Below are 6,000 nucleotides of genomic sequence, written 5' to 3' on the forward strand. Positions count from 1 at the left end.
GGCTATCATGTCCCATAGATTAAAACAGATTTATATAAAGTCCTTTTCACCCCATTAGATTACTCTGGATTAACCTTGATCTCAGTAATAGATGCTATAAATGTAAGTCCCGCTCAGGGGGATTTTATCCATATGTTCTTGGAAGGCAGAAAGTAGATAAATTCTTAGAGAAGGTCTTACTGAGCGATTAGAAAGATTTAACCTCTTCAGAGCCAGCTGGAGCTATGTGCCCCTCTACAGGGTGAGTGCTCAGTCCCACCTCCTCAGGAAGTCCCCCCCAGACCCCACTACCCCCAGACCTGAGCTGGGACACATCCTGTGCTGTCTCTCAGGGGCGGGGACACAGCGTGTTGTGCTATGTGACCTGAGACCCCAGTGCTGTGTGGGGCTGCCCTATAAAGCCTGGACTCTGCACCCACCCAGGAGTCCCACTGCAGTCATCTGGAGGGGGTGGTGGCCACCAACACCTGAGCTGTGCTGGTGAGCCCTGCAGGGCCCCTTCAGAGCCAAGGGCTGCCTGATGCTGCTGCTGTCCTTGATTTATGGCCTGTGCTTTCCTTGAGAGCTTTGTGCTTTTCCATCAGCAGAAGGGCCAAGCCTGTCGGGCAGAGCCAGCTGCAGCTCTTCAGTGTTTCGTGGCTGAGAAACAGTTAATGCAAGGAGGGATGAAGGCAGGACAAGGAAATTCAAGCAGCTGTTACAGCAGAGGAAGGGGGGAGCCAGCACATTGCACTACCCAGCACACGTAGGTGTGGCCCAAAGGGGTGGCAGCAACCAAAATTAATTCCCCATCCCCTCCTGCTGCTGATATTAAATTGCTCTAAGCTCAGGCTGGAGCCAGAGCCAAGCTCAGGTCTTCCAGGAGAGTCTGACCAGCAAGTTGCCTTCTGCTTGTTGATCAGAGAAGCACCTAATGGAGGAAAAATTTGGCACTGGGCTGGGCTGCAGAGAACTGGCCCTGCTGGAGGCTGCTGCGATCACGCAGCCCGTGCTGGAGAGAGGAACAGGCTGTTGACAGCACAGTATTGAGGAGGAGTCAGCCCTGTGGAGCAGGGCACTGCTGCAGAGCCACAACATTCAGAGTGGTCTGTGAACTCTCCTGGGGTTCCCTGGGAGAACCTCTGTGAACCTCTCCTGGGGGCTGCAGTGCTCTGCAGAGCACTCTAAGGTTGGAGCTGGTGGAAGGGTTTGACTTCAGCCATCATTGACTGCCTATCAGGCTCCTGGTAGGGCTGGACAGTGGCAGGGAGGGGCTGCAATTTCACCTGTTTCACTCCCAAGCCAAGGTGCTTTGCCTTGCTGGGGCATGGGGAGACAGCTCTGATAGACACAGCCCTCTCAGTGCTGCTCCCACTGTATGTTGCATGGGCAGCCTGGACTGCAAATCTGTACTGCAAGGGCACCACTGTCTGGGCTGGGGGGAGGCAGGGAGGTTACCCAGGCCTGCCTGCAGCACAGGAGGACCAGGGGGAGCATGCCATCCCTCTGCTCATGCCCCCTAGCCAGGCATCTCTGCACACATGGTGGGTGTACAGGAGGACCTGCACTGTTAGCAAAGTTTGATGCAAATGCTTGTGGTTGGCAGTGCCTGCCCTGCAGCCTGGGCTGCACCTGATGAGCTGTGGCAGAGGGACAGACAGATTGGTTAATCCAGCTGGCATGGGCAGAGCTCTCTTTGAGGCAGCAGGCACAGGGGATGCAGAGTCAATACTGCATCCCCTGCCCTCAAAAGCCAGTGTGTTCATTACTGCAATGACCTTGCTGCCTTCTTCCCGCCAGTGGCCACAGCCACACAAACCCCTAGGGAGGGGAAGCTCCATGTCCCTTGGATCAGCCAGGACCTACGCTCCAGCCTGGCTCTGCACCTCTTGCAACAGGAGACATTTCCTGTGCTGGCTCTGCAGGGCCATGTCCATCCACACACCACAGGGGCCCTGAGCAGGTACAAGGCAGTTTTTGACCAATGACTTGTGCTGCAGTAAGAAGCACTAGCAAGGAGTGACTGCTCCTCATTACCATCAGTAGACCTGGGCTGATGGCAGCAGCTGTGGAAGGCATCACTCAACAGTGTACCTTGACCTGCTGCACAGCTCTGCAGCCCTCCCTTACTGCTGCTACCACTGGGAATCTGCAGAGCACCTGTATGCAGCCCAGCAGGCACCCTGTTCCCTGTCCGAGGCATGACTCTCTGGAGGGCAGCTCTGTGGGCTGTGCCGAGCTCCATCTCTCTTCCCTGCTGACCCAGCTACTTTGCATGCTCAGCCGAGCCTGCCACTGGCTCTGCCCACACCCCTGTTCTTCCTGGCTCAGGAGCCTCCTTCACACTTGCTGGGCCTCTTCTCAGAACGTGGCTTCCATGGCCATCACCAAAGGCATTGGGGAGGGCCAGCTCTGGTGTGGAGCTGGTGGAAGCCCCCAGTGCTCTTGAGACACCCCAATGCACTGGTGCTGACAAAACAGGGTGGCTACAGGCAGCACAGGCACTACCTGCATGTAGCTTGCAGGGAGCAGCTGGAGCAGAACAAGCCCAGCAGCAGCCTCATTCCTGCACCTGCACTGGGTCACCAGCCACGGGGAGCACAGGGAGCCCTGGCTGTGCACACCATGGTCCCAGGCTGCGCTGTCCCCAGCCACTGCCGCGAGGTGCCGGGGTTTGTCCTGCTGTGCCCCCCCTCCCAGGGGGCCAGGAGGTCTTACCGAGACGTACAGAAATTCTGCCTGCTGCCATGAGCTGTCACCTCCGATTCTGCTGAATATTTAAAAACCGCCTGAATCTGAAGTGACAAATCCATCATTGACCATCTGCCACTCTGCACGGTCACCCTGCAGCAGTCCCTGACATTTCCAGCTCTGCCCTGACACGAGCCAGTAACTCAGAGATGGCAGGCATCAGCCTCAGCAGGCTGACAGGCGCTGCCCCCCGCCTGCCCCAGGCCCCTCGGCAGCCCACGCACAGGGACAGCCGGGGTACAGGGGCCCCTCCTGCCCCTCCCCGGCACAGGCTCAGTGTCCGTCTGCCGCTGCTGCTGAGGGCGCAGCTCCACGCCGAGTACTGACCCCACTGCCAGCACAGTCTGGGGGACGGAGCCAACGGGACACCCTGCTGAGGGCACGGCCATCCCCAAAGATGGCTGTGAGCATCCCCCTGCCATCCTTCAGAGGGGTGCTGTCCCAGGGGACAGGGATTACTGTAAGCTCCACCAGCAGCATTGAGTCCTCCTGTACCAGAGTTCCCTCAGCGCAGCTTAGTGAGTGGAGCTCCACTATGAGCCCCCAGAAGCCTGTCCCTCCCTAGGGCTGCACAGGAGTCCTGCCATGTCTCCATGGCCAGCCGGAGAAGCCAGGCTGCCTCATACCCTGCACAAGAGTTAGGGTGGATGACTGCTTGGGCATCAGAGACAGCCTGTTCCAGGTCCCCTCCTCTTCCTTGACAGTGCCTGTCCTGTGTACATCAGGCAGGACAGCATGGGATGGGATGGTGCAGGGAACAGGCTGCTTTGAGGCAGTCATTCCCAAGAGAAGTGCCCATGTTCATTGCCACACATCCCCTTGGCAGCACAACAACCACACTCCCTGCTTGGCTGTAACTGGTTGTCCTGCAAGGTGAGCCCATGCTCAGTCATCTCTCCCTGCCCTACAGGGACTGGTCTGGGGGTCCCCCTCTGAGAGGCGGTCTCCCCTATGGCTGCTTCCCACACAGGATGCAGGAGAAGTGTTACAACTACCCCCTTTCCAGCAGGGCTGCTGCACCCTGCAAACCTGGTTTGGGGACCCATGGGTGACACTGCTCATTTGGACTCCAAGACAGTGGCAGTCCAGGCTCCAGCATGGAGCAGGGGAGGCCCAGGAGCTCTTCTGCAGCAAGGGATGCTCTGGGAAGGCAGCGTGACTCATATACCCTGTGGCCCCAAGAAGGGCCAACAGCTCCTCTCTGCCGAGCTGCTCCTGGCAGCTCTCCATAGAGGAACTGTACTAGCAAGGCCACAGGGCTCCTCACCAGCTCTCCTGTGTCCACAGCAGCTCGAGGGGGAGGCTGTGGGGCCAAGTGCCAGGAGACCCCACGGGGGATGCTGTGGGCCATGGCCCTACACCTCCTGCTTGGCTCAGACCCGAGCAGAGACAGCCGGGCTGCAGGAGAGCTCCCGCCAGCCATTCGCTCCGTACTTGTAGCTGGCACAGAGCTGCAATTTACAATCAACCTGCTGTTTGAGCTAATTGTGCTGTAATTGCTGAGCTGTGCTCCCTCCTGTTCCACCAGCGAGAGGCAGTTCTCACACTTCTCTTGGCAAGCTGGTACATCCACGGTCAGCACCGGCGCTCAGCTCGCGTTCTTCCACCCCAGCCATGCCGCGGGCAGAGACAGTTTTCCTCTCACTCCTCTGCCAGCAAACACCACCCCAAGCTTGGCAGCTGCTGGTCTCTCTACAAGCCCTCATTGGAAGCAGCTGCTGGAGGCCATGGGATGACCAGGACCATGATGCCACATATACATGGATGGGCAGGCGCCGGGCACTTCACCGAGGCGCCTCTGCCTCCTGGGCAGGCATCTTGCCAATGTTTCCTTTATACTGGATAAAACGTGGGCATTTGGAGGAGCAGAGCAGGCTGTGCCCGGGTTCAGGGAGCGGCTGCGTAGGGCCTGGGGTCCCATTGTCCTGCTGCGAGGCAATGAGCTGAGGAGCACTAGGGAAGGGAGATGCCAGGTCATCAATTGTAATTAAAGGACACTGTCACTGCCGGGGTTGGGCTGGTTCCCAGCAGCTCCTGTCACTCCCCCGTGCTGACACCGCAAAACTTGTACATCTTCTGTGCTATTTAAAAATCTCATCTTTAATAACTCGGAGACATCAGGAATCTGCATGACAGGCACAGGGGGATGTCAGACACCCAGGGGACAAGCACAAGGGGAAGCCACTCCCTGGGGAGCTGGGGGTCCTGCAGGTGGTCCCAGCCCCACGTGAACAGGCAGGCGGGCCCCGGGCTAAGTGTCCCCTCCAGGCTCACAGCCCCCGGGCTTGGTGCCCTCTGCTGTGCCCTGGGGTGGGACTGGTGCGGGGTCGTGGTGGGGCAGAGCTGGCAGAACTGCAGGCAGCACCGCAGGCAGCACCGCAAGCTCTCGCCGCTGCAGGCGGTGTGTGCGCAATCAGCGCTAATCAGGTCGCTCACTAATTGCGGGGCCTCCCGCAGGGTGGGGAGGGCTGGGGGGCGCGGAGGGAGGTGGCACTGCCCTCCCCATCCCCTCTCCTGTCCGGGGCAGGTGTCACATCTCTTGTCAAAGGCATCTACGGAGAGTGGGCGTTAAACACTCACAAAGGTGCTGGGATTATTTCAAGTGAGAAAGGTTGGAAAGTCAATTTTCCTGAGAAAATTTGTCCCTCTTCACATCTCAACAGTTTTTCTCCAAGGACACTGTACCACTGTGTTTTTCCCACAAAGAATCGCTTCTGATCCCAGCAGTAGGCAGCCTCATCCTGCCTGCCTGGTGTCCATCCTCACTGCCTGGAGTCCCCATGGGATTCCCAGCTGGGAGGCAGAGGAGATTGGCAGGGCACTGACCCTCCTGGATGGGAGTCCTGCCCAGCACACCTGGCTTGGCAGGATGTCTGCAGCTTGTCCTCATCGTGGGTTTGTGCCTTCAAACCCATCTCCACCTGACAGGCTGGGGCCTATGTAAATCCCCACCATAGTCACACTGAGAGCTATCAAACTATCTAATTTAATTTCTTTGTGAAAATAAATAGCTAAAGTGGCCCTAGGTACATGCATAAATACTTCAGCTTTATGTTGGGCCTGTTATTATTTCTCCCAGCTCGTGCAGTTGTAATGCACACTTAATAAGTACATATTTATTGCATGTCTCGTCCTGGTGGAAGAGTAGGGAATTTTTGCTGAATAAGCAGGAAAACAGCTTAGTCTGTAATAAAAAAGGGAGGGAGTTAAACAAAAATATGCTGGCTAATTAATGATTGGGCTTTGAATGGTCATAATTTTTTATTAAGC

Source organism: Chamaea fasciata, unplaced genomic scaffold (genome assembly GCF_029207755.1).
Source record: "Chamaea fasciata isolate MVZ Bird 193981 ecotype frontalis unplaced genomic scaffold, bChaFas1.0.hap1 SCAF_17, whole genome shotgun sequence".
Classification (NCBI taxonomy): domain Eukaryota; kingdom Metazoa; phylum Chordata; class Aves; order Passeriformes; family Sylviidae; genus Chamaea; species Chamaea fasciata.